Source organism: Crocuta crocuta, unplaced genomic scaffold (assembly GCF_008692635.1).
Source record: "Crocuta crocuta isolate KB4526 unplaced genomic scaffold, BGI_CrCroc_1.0 scaffold200, whole genome shotgun sequence".
Lineage (NCBI taxonomy): Eukaryota > Metazoa > Chordata > Mammalia > Carnivora > Hyaenidae > Crocuta > Crocuta crocuta.
In genome coordinates, this window is record NW_027527135.1 from 660806 (window position 1) to 676056 (window position 15251).

Here is a 15251-nt window from a genome sequence, read left to right on the forward strand (position 1 = left end):
AACTTTTCCAATAAAGAATATCACTGATCGATGGAGANGATTTTCCGTTCAGAGACTCCTACAAAATCTTTAAAAAGTTTAAATTTGTTTTTTTTTTCAAATTTGCATTTAGTAACAACAAACTTTTCCAATAAAGAATATCACTGATCGATGGAGAGAGGGCAAGATAGCGGAGAAGTAAGGAGCTCCATACTTGCACTCGCGCCCATACATCACACAGAAAAGATCTGAANTATAAACTATTTGTAAAAAAAAAATATATATCACTGATCATTGTTATTAGAATCTTTATTAAACTATGTTAAAATGTAACTGGAATTGTTAATATATTGAATTCACAGTCGTCATCTTATAGTAAATTCTGACCTTTTCCCTAACAGCATGTCCTTGTGTTACAGAACCTGGTCTGGATCACCTAGGGGAAAAACCAAGTGGCACTTGGAGATCTAGGAAGGCAGGAGGATTATTTTACACCGGCTGGCCCAAAGGAGACCGCTCTCCAGAATTCTGAGTCCTGAGAGTAAGCATGGGAGACAATTTATAGTCTGTCACTTCCTCATTAGTAGTAATTTGGCATGCACAGCAAGCGGGGCAGGAAGAAGAACCCAGAAGGGAAGTCTTTAGGGGAGTCTATCAGTCCTGTCAGCCATCCTATAACATAATTTTTCCATATCATTCTCCGTTTTGATGCCCCTTTAAACAGATCTAGGTTGTATTGGAGGGTGTCATCTTCATTTATTATGGGCTAGTAGCCTTGCAGGGCCAGCACTTGGGCCATAGCCCAGTTTGTGGCAGTGTTTTCTATGACTTTTATTAGGGCATTTAATATGCATAAGCAAATAGTTATTAGTAGGATTATGGAAATGAGGGGGCCTACCAAGGTGGGGAGCCAAGTCACCCAATTAGTGACATCCCATCCATTCCATAAATTGTTATTTTTTATTGTCTGCATTGTATCCTTTCCTTTAGTTCTCTGACTTTAGTTGTTACTATTCCTGACTGGTTTATAAAGTAATAGCATTCTTCTCCAAGGAAGATGCAGTTGCCCCCTTTCTCAGCAGTGAGGAGATCAAGTCCCCACCTGTTCTGGAGGGCAACTCCTGCCAGGGAACTTATTTGGCTCTGCAAAGACACTGGGGAGTCAGCCAGTTGCTCCATGTCTTCATTGAGTTCTTGGGACAGTTTATGATATAGTCCCACAGAAGAACCTATGCCTTCTATGCCAGTCCCTATCCCCATGGCTATTCCTGCCCCTAGGAGGAAGGGGAGCAACACCACTCATTTAGTATGGGCCTTAGGGCTGAAGGTTCAAAATGAAGCCCAGATTAGAGGCAACCAAAACCAACGAAACATTCAACCCATAAGAGGAAGGTGAGTGTGAACATGAACCTTTCGCTGTTTCCCAGGTTTCTGGGGCAACCTCTTCCAGTCTGATGGCAAGGCGTAGAGCAAAAATTGCAGGGACAGTGAGACAAAGGGTCACACTATCATAGCAAGAAGGTGGATATAGAAGATAAGGACAGTCTATTTTATCAGACTGGCAATTCCTCAAGCTTCTGCCGTGCATAGAACAGACAGCTTCCAGAGTGTGGCTGGAGTAGGGCTGAAGATCCTAAGAATCCAGAAGATTGAGTTCATCAGACTTGGGTCAGTCTTCCAGGTCTGTGGCTCCTTAGGGTTGACCCTCTTGACTCTGGACTGGTAGACCCATTGAGTGATGCCTGTGACCTTGAGGGCATTAGAGGTGGTCAGAATAACAGTATGAGGTCCAGTGCACTGTGGTTTGAGAGGGTTTTTACAATCTTTGACCCAGAACTGAGTCTCCTGGTAAAATGGGGTGTACAGGGGATCCTAAAGACACTGGGACCCTCTCTAGGATAAATCATTGTAGCTCATTTAGGGTGGTCCCTAAAACTTGAGGTTGTTCTCTTATTCCCTTATCCCCTATTTGGGGTAGGTTCCCTAGGAGGCTCCCTAGACATGGAGAGGGCCTCCCATATATTAGTTCAAAAGGGGAGAAACCTTGCGTTCCTGATGTGCAACAGATAGAGTGGAGGGCCAGGGGCAACAGGTCTGGCCATAGGAGGTCTGTTTCTTGACAGAACTTGGCTAAGTTTCCCTTGAGGGTAAGATTCATCTACTCTACTTTCCCTGGGCTTTGAAGCTGGTAAGCAATGTGAAGCTTCCAAGTGATGTTCAGGGAGTTGGTTAAAGTTTGTATAATGTCCACCATGAATGCAGGCCCATTATCACTGTGGATTGTGGTCATAAGCCAAACTGGAGGAGAATTTCTTTCAGGAGGACTTTAGCTACTTCCTGGCTCCATTCCATCCTGGTTGGGAAGGCTTTGACTGATCCAGAGTATGTACAGACTATCACTATCTAAATCCTTGGCTGGACATCTGTGAAGTCTATTTCAAGGTCTTCAAAGGAGGTAGCTCCTATTCTTTGGACTCTTGGTAAGGGTCACTGTGAGGATTAGGCATTATTCTTGGCACAAGTCACACATCTTTTGCTTATTGTCCAACACAATGTGGACAGCAGACTGATATAATATTGTTTTTTGAGGAGGGCCTCTAATGTAGTTTTTCCTAGGTGGGTAAGTTGATGGCATTCACTAACTAGATGCCCTCCCATTGTTTCTGAGACAAAGATGCATCCATCTGGCAGTTCCACCATCCTATCTTGATCTGGATAACCCCTTTGACTTCGGCCCATTTATTTTCTTGTTTAGTGTATAGGGGTTTCTGGAGTTGCCAGGGGGTGTCAGGGCCATAGTAACAGGGAGGTATGTCTACTTATTAGCTGCTATCTTGGCCGCTTTGTCTGCTAGACAATTCCCTCGTGCTGTAGGGTTGTCTCCCTTTTGATGTCCTTTCCAGTATAGAACTGCAAGTTCTTTTCAAAGCCAGCCAGACTTAAGGAGCTTTAATATTTCCTCTTTGTTTTTGATGGTATTCCCTGCTGTGGTGAGGAGGACCCTCTCTTTATAGATTGCTCCATGTATGTGTACAGTAGCAAAGACATACTAGGAGTCCGTGTAGATATTGACTCGTTTGCCTTCACCAGTGGTGAGAGTCTGGACTAGAGCATGTAATTCAGTCCATTTTGGTGACCATCCTATGGGTAGGGCACCGGCTTCTAGGATCTCATCTGGTCATCACCACATAACCCACTTTTTGAGTGGCCCCTGTAATGAAGCTGCTGCCATCACTGAATAGGGTGAATTCTGGGTTTTGTTTAAGACTTGGTCATATGGATCTGGGCAGCTAACGAATACTCCGTTGGTCACCTCAGAACAGTCATGATCTGGTCCCCTTCTTCAAAGGTAGGGAAGTTGCTGGATTCAGCGTCCATACTGTTTTGAGAGTGAGTCATGGATTTTCATAGAGGAGCCCCTAGTATTGGGCTAAACAAGAATGTCTGAGTGTTCATGAGAGATACTATGGCATGGGGGGTTTTAACATGAAGTTCTCATCCCAGGATGAGCTTATCTGCCTCTTTAGTGAGTAGAATTGTTGCTGCTAACGCCCTAAGACCTAGCAGCCATCCTGCCTCACCTGGGTCCAGCTTTTTTGACAGGTATGCCACTGGCTGCTGCCAGGGGCCATCTGTCTCTGTGAAAACCCCAACAGGCAACCTTCCCTTTTTCATGCACAAAAAGTTTATATGGTTTCTCTATATCTGGCAGGCCAAAGGCTGGTGCCTACCCTAGGATATCTGTTATTGCTAGGAAGGCGGCCTGTGCCTCTTCTGTCCAGACAGGTGGTTCTCGATCTAACCCTACCAAGAGATTATAGAGGAGTCTTGCTATTGCCAAGAATCCGGTAGTCCAGCTTCAGCAGAATCCACAGCCCCCAGGAATTCTCATAGCCCCCTCCTAGTTTGGGGTAGAGAGGTAATGACCTTCTTTCTCTGTGGCCCTAGTTTTCTCTTTCCTTGGGTGAGGAGGAAGCCTAAGTATCAAATTTGCTGTTGGCCTATCTGTGCCTTTCTCCATGAGACCCGATACCATGAGTCTGACAGGAGTTGGAAGAAGGCCCTTGTATCCTCTGTACAATTCTCTCAGGTAATGCTGGCAGGGAGGAGGTCATCTACATACTGGGGAAGGATGTAGCATGTGGCCTTCTTTGGAAAGCTGGTGAGGTCTCTGGCCAGTGCCTCCCCAAAGAGGGTAGGTGAGTTTTTAAAACCCTGTGAGAGGCACATCCAAGTCAGTTGGATCTGATGCCCTGTGTCTGGTTAGGTCCACTTGATCATAAACAAGGGTTGGCTCTGGGGGGCCAAGTGGAGGCAGAAGAAGGCAACTTTTAAGTCTAGACAGGTAAACCAGCTGGCAGAGCCTGGGATCTGGCCGAGGAGAGTGTACAGGTTTGGGACCACTGGGTTCAAGGAGACAGTCACTTTGTTGATAGCCCGTAGGTCTTGAAATGGTTGGTACCCTCCTCTCAGCTTCTTGGCTGGCAAGAGTGGGGTGTTCCAGGGTGATTGCCATTCAACCAGAATGCCTGCTTCTTTGAGTCTGGTCAGGTGTTCTTGGATGCCACCTCTTGTGGGAGGGGGTATTGCCATTGTCTCTGTGGCTGAGCCCCTGGGATTAACTCTACAATGACAGGGGCCTTGTTGTGGGATTGTCCTCAGCCTACACACTGGGGAAAGCAATCCTGAATTCAGGCAGGCCACTCGGTTGAGCCTGGGTGCAGAATAGCCTCTATCTTTCCTCTCTTGGTGTAGTGATTGCCATTATAAGGGGCCTTGATTCTTCTTGTCTTAGATCCAAACATAGGCTAGTGCATCCCATTGGCTCAATGCTTATTTGAGCCCCCAGCTTTGAGAGTATATTTCAGCCAACGAGAGGAATAGGGCACTCAGGTAGGTAGAGGAATTCATGCCATGTGGCCTTCAAGTTCACATTGATGGGTTTGGCAGAAGGGGTGTTGCATTGTCCATTTCTCCATGGCCCAGAAGATGGTTGTAGTCTTGTCCCTAAATGGCCCATGGGGGAGGTGACCACAGAATGTTCAGCCCTAGTGTTTACCATAAAAGTCATAGTTTCTCCCCCTACTTTCATTTTGACCATGGGCTCATGGTAGCCAAGAAGTGAGCTGGATCCCCCTTAATCTGAATCTATTCCTACTAGCCTATAAGGCCTTTTCCACAGGGTTCTTCAGTGTATCAGCTGAGTTTTTGGGACTTTCCCAGGATGTGACATTCATTCTTCCAATGTCCTTTTCTCCTTGCAGGAGGCACATTGATCCCTTGCTAAGGAGGTTCTGGGCGTCCCCCGTTTTGGTGTCTGAACCTTCCAAGTCCTTTTGTCATGGCTCTCTTGTGCCTCAGGATCAAAAGGAGTATAATATGGTAAGCTTCTCATAATAATCCCTGGGGGATTCCCCTTGCTGCTGGGCACAGTCATGGGCTTATTCGTTCCTGCTCAGATTCCCCAGAGGAGAGCCTTTTGGAAACGGCAGATGTGGACTGGCATCTGGAGAGCTCTGGCTGAGGGTGCAATCTGGCTACTGGTCTGGGGGAGAGAGAGATCTGCCAGGTCTGGAGGTGGTGGGGAGACCAAAGGTGGTGGAGTATTGGGAACCAGGGGCTTAGGTACTGACGGTCTCAGGAGAGCATATGTCAAAGTCAAGTTTGGTTCTTCCTCTGGATCTCCAGTGAGAACTTGTGGAGGTTGGGACTTCTGTTGACCTTCCTTGGGCCACTTTGTTGAGGTGACCAGGACCCTAGCCTGTCCCTGTTTGTGGCAGGTAAATCACAACCAAGGGGAAGGGTTTGGGCAATATCTAACCATGGGTCAATCAATATATGGGAACTGATTAGGGTGACCTGAGTCTCTGGTGACCACACACCAGACTCGGATTACTGTTGGGACATCTAAGGTTCCCTCTGAGGGCCGTTCTACACCAAAAATGGGCCATTCCAACTCACACAGGGTCCTTAACTTATCAGGAGTCATCTTAGTTCCATAGTCTCCTAAAAACCCCTTTTGAAGTTCTTAATCATAGTTTCAAGAACCATGGGTTTGCTCTGTCCCGACCCCATAATGTTCCTGTGAGACAGAGTCACAAAGACAGAGGGGTAGGGGTGACCTTCTAATGAGGAGACCAGTCAGATGCCCGTCTAGCCGTGTCCCGAAGGAACTTAGGTGACACTTACCCTTGTGGTCTCAGCTTTGTGACTTATGACCAGAAACTATTCTGATGCCACCATAGACAGTATGCTGTGCACCACAGAATCACAGACGGGCCCACTCAGACTCCATGGGCTTTTGGGGACCTTAAGGGTGCCCACTCGTGGAGCCACAGATTCAGTCCCAACTGGAGGACCAGGTCAGACTGCACATTCATTCATTCACACACTCAGATCGGAGGTTAATATGTTCCCTCCCTGGGAACCCCTACCTGTGAGACCTCTAAAAGGTCCCCAGGAGGTGATCAGGCTCCCCTTTACCCTGATGGGTGGGTCTGACTGGGTCAGGGGCCCCAGGCCTTACTGGTATTTGATGTCAGGTCCAGACTCTCACTTACCAAATCTCCTGGAGTCCCGGCAGGAACGGCGGAGTGGAGCTGGACTCAGGCAACCGAGCGGGAGACTGCCAAATATCAGACAGGGTGCACCTTCTCCATTGTGATTCCTCCTTCCGTCACCACCTCACTGTTTTCCCAAACTAGTGGCAACAACGGGCCAGTGAAGTTGGGTTTCCTGGTCAGGGAACCAAATGTTATGGAATCTGGTCTGGATCACCTGGTGAAAGAACCAATGGCACTCAGAGATCTTGGAAGGCAAGACGTTTATTTCACACTTGCGGGCTCAGAGATGATTCAACAAGGGTCTGTAGAGCATAGCATGGGAGACAATTTATAGCCTGTCAGTTCTACATTAGCAGTACTTTGGCTACACGGCAAGCAGGGTAGGAAGAAGAAGCCAGAAGGGGAGTCTTTGGGCGGGGACTAGAATTCCCAACAGTCTTCTTGACTACCTATAATTTTTTCCTATCACTTGGGCAATTTACATAACCTTCTGTACCTCAAAGGATTCTTTTAAAAAAATATAATCTTATTAAATTTCTATGAAGATTATTTAGTTAATGTACATACAGTGATTTGTACTGCATTTGTCATATGTTAGGCACTCAATAAATATTTGCTATCAAAAGTAGATTCACTTTAAACCAAAATCTATAATATAGTAGGTGTTTATGCGGTTATACTTACTGAATTTTATTCCAAAGCACATGATAGAAAAATGTTCTTGCAAGCAATTGACTGGAATTAGAATATCAATATAAAATATTTAAGAATGTTTTATTGGTTTGTTTTAGAACCAAGTTGCTGAAATAATTCTCCGGAAGCATCCAGTACAAACACAACCTTAACAAAACCTTGATTTCAGACTTCTGATCTCCAAAACTGTAAGAAAACAAATCTGTATTAAGTCCCTAAGTTTGTGGTCATTGTCATACAGAAACAATGGGAACCTAGAACAATATCCCAGGTCAGCATTTTTTTAGCTGGGTCAAATTACTTAACCATTTTTGCTTATTAAATAATTGGTGATCTTATTCACAGAAAATTCTCACAGTTTTCTACCTCTGTACAATTTCCTCCTGTCTTGTGAGGATCACCCTTAATCACACCTCATTGTATAAGCTTTTCTTAACTTCCCTGATCTCTATCAGCCAGTATCACTATGCCAATATAACACTGAAAGGCTGAATCCACTGGTATTTAATAAAATTTAGTCTTATTCTATTACATTGTTTCTCTTTGACCACAGAAAGCTTTGAGATTTTTACTTACATCAACCCTATCACCAGATCTTGCATGCTGGTATGCCTTCCTGTAGCCATTGTCTACCATGCACAGGATGTAGGGTTTTAATACGAGTCCCATGCTTAGGGCCTCTTAAAAACATAACTACAATAGAAATATTCAGTACAGAGTTCAAAATTACTAAGGCTATTAGAAATAAAATGATTTTAGAAAAATATTATTAGAAAAAAATATTACCTTCTCATTCTTTCTGGTATAGATCCTCACAAAGGTACTTCATCTATGGTTACTAAAATGCAAAAAAAAATTCTTTTTAATGACTATGTGTGATAGCATTTGATTTTGGATTACTATAGGTCTTATCAAAATTTAATCAAACTACTTGCTATTATTAAGAGCTACAAATTTATTATGGATTTAAGATGAAAGCAAAAATCAAATATTTTTACATAGATGTAATTTGGGGGAGATCTGTTCTTATAGGAAAATAAATATAATACTCTAAATTATTTAAGTATTAGGAAACCTACTTATATAAATGAAATTAAACACAACCAAAACATGCACTTTTATTAGCATTTTTGATGCTCTCCATGTTCTATACTTTATTACAGCTGTGCCTTTCATTCTAAAAATAGCAGAGCAAACTTATTATTTCCCAGGGAATTAAATGTCTACTTGGCATCTAACTTTCATTAGAACAAACACTGTAACAAGCATTGGAAAAATGCATTTAGCTTTATTTTTGAAAAATCTGTAAAACCATAAATGTTTAAGCTCTGAGTTATCTGAAAGTGAATGGAAATAATGAAAACCTTTAAATAACAACATTCCTTTTTTTGTGGGGGTTTTTTTTTTTAATTTAGTTTTGAGAGAGAGAGAGACAGAATCCAAAGCAGGCTCCAAACTGTCAGCATAGAGCCTGATTCAGGGTTCAAACTCAGAACACTAGATCCTAAACTGAAGTCAGAAACTTAACTGACTGAGCAAAACAGGCGCCCCAAATAACAGCATTCCTTAAGGCTACAGTGCTTTTGAACTCAGGTTTATTTAGAATTTAGGTCAGGGGTGCCTGGGTGGCTCAGGTGGTTAAGCAACCAACCTTGGCTCAGGTCATGATCTCACGGTTTGTGGGTGTGAGCCCCACATCAAGCTTTGTGCTGACGGCTCAGAGCCAACTTCAGATTCTTTCAGAATCTCCCAGATTCTCTCTCTCTTTCTCCCCTCCCCTTCTCATACTCTCTCTCAAAAATAAGAACTAAGAATTTAGTTGAAATATGTTTTTTCTGATAAACAGATCAAAATACCCAAGGTGTTCTTATCAGTTTCTAAGCCCCAGCCATGGCAAAATACCTGGTTTCTAAGGTTAATCTATATAATTATATTAAATGTACTTATTGTATAGAAAGATTGCATATAAGATTTACATAGTCAGCCCCCTCAGTTTACTTAATATATGGCCCAGTTGTTTACAAATATGTTATTTTCTACCACAATTTTCCAACTGTGTACAAGAAGATTAAAATACATAGGGTTTTAATATACTAGAAACTGCTGTGCACTTACCACATTGCTAAACACATTTCACATCGATTTAAAATAATTTCACATAAAGCACCCAATATTTTTAAATGCTGTCACTAGAAATTAAAATGCAAATACAGATCCAATTTTTCAGGGATTCTATGGAAAACTGTTTTGTAAGAATGAATATTTCTGTGTTTCTTTACATGCTTATAAGTACCTAAAAATACTACAGATTAACATTTTAAAAATATCAACTACTTCCCCCACCACAGTCCTTTTCAAAAAATTGTTTAACTTCAAAACCAACTGACACAAGTAGTTCAATTCTCTAAGGAACCAGGACAAGACATAAAGGAATTTTTGATAAAATATTACTGTATGTGTTTATTGTTAAAAAGGAGACAACAGGCACAAAATGGAGTCATTTGTGCTAAACCCATGTCACCAAACCAGGACTTAATACCTAACTTAGTTATGTTTCAACCTTTCTCAGGACTGGAATCTTAAACAAGTTCATCTAAAATGACCTGATCAGCACTAGTGAGGAAGTCTGTCTGATGGACCCCAGCTGCTCACCAAAGGAAGTTGACTTTGTCTAAAACAACCCACTCTTTGCTAAACGCCTCCCTTCTGCCTATAGAAGTCTCATTTTGTATAGCTCTTCCCAGCTCCTTTCTATTTGCTAGAGGGGATGCTGTCATAATCGTGAATCTCTGAATAAAGCCAGTTAGACCTGCTACCTTTACATAAAACTGATTTATTGACAAATAATGCCATGTTTGACAATGCAGGGGCAGAAAAGTTGTCTTCCTTCCTATGTTCATTGGTCTAATAATTCATTTGATTTAAGATAGATTAATAGATAAATGAATAAATGTTTAATATCATATATACCAACTTTGTAAATGAGAGAGATCCAGGAAAACTAAATAATTCCCCAAAGGGGCTAAAGCCAACATCCTAAATATCATCTTCGGCTAAAGACAGAAGATGTTGGGGAGGCGGAGTCAGTTAATGGAGGTTATCAGGAACAGCACAGCAGACAAGGGAAAGATTGTTATGCAGGTTTAAAGCCAGTTGTCTCCTTTCTTGACCAGAGTTTCCAGATATTTAGAGTCCTCTCTTTTTTCTAGTATAATGAAAGAGAACCTTTACAGAGATTTGTACAAATAGAATCTTACAAATAGAGATATCTTTTATTCATTATATATACACATATATATCCCTTATTACAGGAAATTTCCACTTGGTTTTAGAGCTGCTTTTGTTTTTGCAGTTTCTTCAAAAATAATCAGCCTACAGGGAGTTCTGTTCCAAGAATGTGACTTAGGAAGACCCTGAACTCATGTCCTCTGTGGAACACATCAAATTACTCCTATTAATAGAACAATTCCTCCTGAGAAAGAACAGGGCTGACTGAACAGCTACTGAACAACCAAACAAACACAAAATGGCAAGAGAACAGCAAAAGAGGTGGAGACCTGGCTACAAAGGGAACTGTACCCGCAATGTCATGAACGGTGGTAGGGGTGATTATTACCCAGGGACCAGAAATAGATTCCACTGTCCTTGAGCACAGAAAATAAGACATGGTTTAAAAGAGTAACTAGCATATAACAGAAACACCAGAACTCTGGCCAAGGAGCAGAGAAACTGTAGGAACACTCCCTAGGTCAGAAAGACTGGAGAAAACAGTTTACATTTCTACACCACTTTAAAAGCCTAGATCAGGACACGGTTATGGGTGGGTCTGATTGTCACTATGAGCTACAGACCTTAGCAAGATCTAGTCTAGTGTCTATAAGCCCACACCAGTATTGATCATGGTAGAACACAGGGAGAAAAAAAGCCAGGGTTTAAAAGCATCAAAGAATTGCAGAAATGGTATTTTCTCCTCCAACTTAAAAGCCCATAACAGAATAAGGTCAAGTTTATAGTGAGCTCTCAACCTTACTGAGCCCAGGGTCCTCAGCCCACACCAGCCACTGTGATGCTGAGGCACAGAAAATAAGCCAGAGTCTTTTTCAGATTTATTTTTTTAGAAGTTTTTAAATTCCAGTTAGGTAACACACAGTGTAATATTAGTTTCAGATGTACAATATACTCATCCAATACTTCCTTATAACATCCAATGCTCATTACAAGTGCATGCCTTAATCCCCATCACCAATTTAACCCATCCACCCCCGCCAACCTCCCCTCTGGTAACCATTAGTTCTCTATAGTTAAGGGTCTGTTTTTTGGTATACCACTGGTTTTTTTCTCTTTGCTTATTTTTTTTCTTAATTTCTATGTATGAGTGAAATCATACTTGTATTTGTCTTTCTCTGACTTATTTCACTTAATATTATGCTCTCCAGCTCCATTCATGTTGTTGCTAGTGGCAAAGTTTCATTCTTTTTTTTTCCATTGTATACATATATCACATCTTCATGCAAGTTTTACGGTGATATATCTTGGTGCTGACCTATTTTTGTTGATTTTGAGAGGAGTTCTCTGTGCCTCTTGGATTTGAATGCTTGTTTTTCTCTCAGATTAGGGAAGTTCTCAACAATAATTTGTTCAAATAAACCTACCTTTGTCTTGCTCTTCTTCTGGAACTCTTATGATATGGCTATTATTGTACTTTATGGAATTTCTGAGTTCCCAAAGTCTACAGTTGTGATCTAACAAACAGTTTTCTTTCCATCTTCAGCTTCATTGTATTCCATAATTTTATCTTCTATATCACCTATTCATTCCATTGTTCTTCCATCCTTGTGATTACATCCAGTTGGTTTTACATCTCAGTTACAGCATTTTTATTTGGGTCTGGCCAGTTTTTAGGTCTTTTATCTCTGCAGCAAGGGTTTCTCTGGTATCTATCTATCTATCTTCAATGCTTTTTTCAAGTCCAGCTAGTATTCTTTATAACTGTTGTTCTAAATTCTTGTTCAGATATATTGTTTAGATCTATTTTGAGTAAATCCCTGGCTGTTACTTCTTCTTGATCTTTCCTTTGGGAAGATTCCTCTATCTTATGCTATATTAAGAAAGGGGTCCTACACTGTCTGGGGTGTGTTGCTTCCAGAAGTGTTTCTGGTGTATGTTGTGTACACTCTACTGTTGTGTTTTGGTTTTCTTCACCATAGGTTGTTCCTCTGCAGAATTCCTCCTTACTTATAGTGGGGAATGTTTAGACCTTTAAATAGGTGTGCTTTGATTTGTTTCTTAAAATAAGCCCGATTAAAAATTTAAAAGCCTAATTCTAAAGAAAAAGAAAGAAGCCTGATTCCAAACAAAATATAAGCCTGATTCCAAAGAAAAAGGAAAAAAAAACCCTGGTCCTATTTCCACCAAAACTGCAGCTGATACCACAGAGCACTCTATGATCAGCAGACTTGGTACCTGCAGAGGGCCTGTGTTGGTACACTGGGGGACAGGCCCTCTGCAGTAGCTCACAGACTTGCCCTAGTAAAGAAGCTCCTGTGAGGCACAAGAGTCAGGATTTGGTATAAGTGGCTCCAGTCTCCACTGGGTCACTATGTTGCTCACTGAAGTCCAACCATGTTGGTGGGCAGGGGGAGCATCACCCCACTGTCTCATCCCTGGGGAATGGAGCTCACACCCACTGCTATTCAAGAAACTCCTCTCACAGAAAAGTGAACAATATCCCCTCCTATGTCCCAGTCTTCTGTCAGAGCCCAACCCTCAATGTGCCTGGGCCATTGGCAGAGACTGCACCACAACTTTCCTGCGTTTTATCTATCTCTGGTGTGCACCTGGGATTCAAATCACTCTTTGCAGATGACAGGATACTCTATATAGAAAATCTAAAAGACTCCACCCCAAAATTTTTATAACTGCTACACAAATTCAGTAATATTATAGAATACAAAATCAACATACATAAATCTGTTACATTTCTATATGCCAATAATGAAGCAGCAAAAAGAGAAATTAAGCAATCAATCCCATTCATAATTGCACTAAAAATAAGAAGACAGGGATAAATGTCTCCAAAGAGGGGAAAGAGCTGTACTCTGGAAACTATAAAACACTGATGAGAGAAATTGAAAAAGACACAAAGAAATGGAAAGGCATTCCATGCTCATGGATTGGAAGGATAAATATTGTTAAACTGTCTATATTACCCAAAGTGATCTATACATTTAATGCATCCCTATGAAAATACCAACAGAAGGGGTGCCTGGGTGACTCAGTTAGTTAAGCATCTGACTTCAGCTCAGACCATGATATCATGGCTTTTGAGTTCAAGCCCCATGTCAGGCTCTGTGCTGATACTTCAGACCCTAGAGGCTGCTTCAAATTCTGTCTCCCTCTCTCTCTCTGCCTCTCCTCCACTCATGCCCTGTCTCTCAAATATAAATAAATAAATCAACCAACCAACAGCATTTTTCACATAGCTAGAACACTCCTGAAATTTTTATAGAACCACAAAAGCCCTTGAATAGCCAAAGCTATTGAAAAAGAAAGCCTTGGAAAAAAAAAAAAGTAAGCTGTAGATATATCACATTTCCAGACTTCAGTCCTATTACAAAGCTGTTGTGATCAAAACAGTATGGTAATGGCACAAAAATAGACACATACATTAATGGAACAAAAAACTCAGAAATGAATCCACAACTATATAGTCAATTATTCCTCACAAAGCACGAAAGAATATTCAATGGGGAAAAGTCTCTTCAACAAATGGTTTGGGGAAAACCCAACAAACTTTCAAAAGAATGATTTTTTTTTCTTATTTCACCACTTTTTTCATCTCTTTTTTTGTCTTTTTTTCTCTTTTGCTTTTCTTATTTCCTTCTTTCTCTCAAAATCTGCAGTTTAAAAGAGTAACTAGCTTACATAGTCACACCTCCAGCCATCTAGAAGAAGTCATCAAGCACATCCAGTCTATAAAACACCATGATCAAGAACACTCCTTCAGGTTTAGAAGTCACTGTTCTGTCTAATCCAAAGAAACACAGAAAATCAAGCAAAATGGGGAGACAGCAGAATATGTTCTAAAGAATGTAGAAGTTAAAACCTCATAGAAAAAACTAAATGAAACACAGATGAATATTATGTCTCATAATTTAATGATCATAAAGATACACACCAGCCTGGAGAAAAGAATAGAAAATTTTAGTGAGACCATCAATAAAGAGATTGAAAATATTAAAAAGAAGGATCCAGAGCTGAAAAATACAATAACTGAAATAATACACTAGAGGAAATCAACAGTAGATTAAATGATGCAGAAGAATGTATCTGGAAGACAAGGTAATAGCACACAAGTTCAACAGCAAAAAGACAGAAGATTTTTTTTCTTTAAATGAGGATAAATTAAGAGATCTTTTGGACAGCATCAACTGAAAAAAGCATTTACATTATAGTGTTCCCAGAAGAATAATGGTGTAGAAAACATATTTTTTCTTCAAATAACTGAAAACTTTTGTAACCTATGGAGGGAAACATATATCCAAATCCAAGAAGCACAGAGTTTTAAATAAGATGTACCCAGAAGACTACAATACAACACATAACAATTAAAATACCAAAGGTTAAAGAGAGACTCTCAAAAACAGTAAGAGAAAAACAAAATTTCTTTCAAGGGAAAACATATAAAGCTATCAGCTAATTTTTCAGCAGAAACTGTGCAGTCCAGAATAGAGTAAGCAGACATATTAAAAGTGCTGAATGGGAAAAAAACAACAAAAAAACAAAAAAAACCCTACAACCAGGAATACTCTACCCAGCAAGGTTATCATTCAGGTTTGAAAGTGAGATAGTTTCCCAGACAAAAGATAAAGGAGTTTTTCATGACTACACCAGCTCTATAAAACATGTGAAAGTAGAAATGAAGTGGCAAAAACCAGACATAAGAAAACTAAGAATGAAAAGATGTAAAATATAACAACATATACATAAAATGTGAAGGGGGAAAGGGTTTTTTTT

General features: G+C 40.8%; 1 long non-coding RNA gene across 1 annotated transcript; it reads left to right on the forward strand.

Annotated features, from left to right (window-relative positions):
• The first annotated feature begins 6723 nt into the window (after positions 1-6723).
• On the forward strand, positions 6724-9940 carry LOC144226117 (uncharacterized). Its single transcript, XR_013333538.1, has 3 exons — positions 6724-6794; positions 7334-7423; positions 9805-9940. It is a non-coding gene; the product is annotated as an uncharacterized LOC144226117 (long non-coding RNA).
• Positions 9941-15251: the final 5311 nt, after the last annotated feature.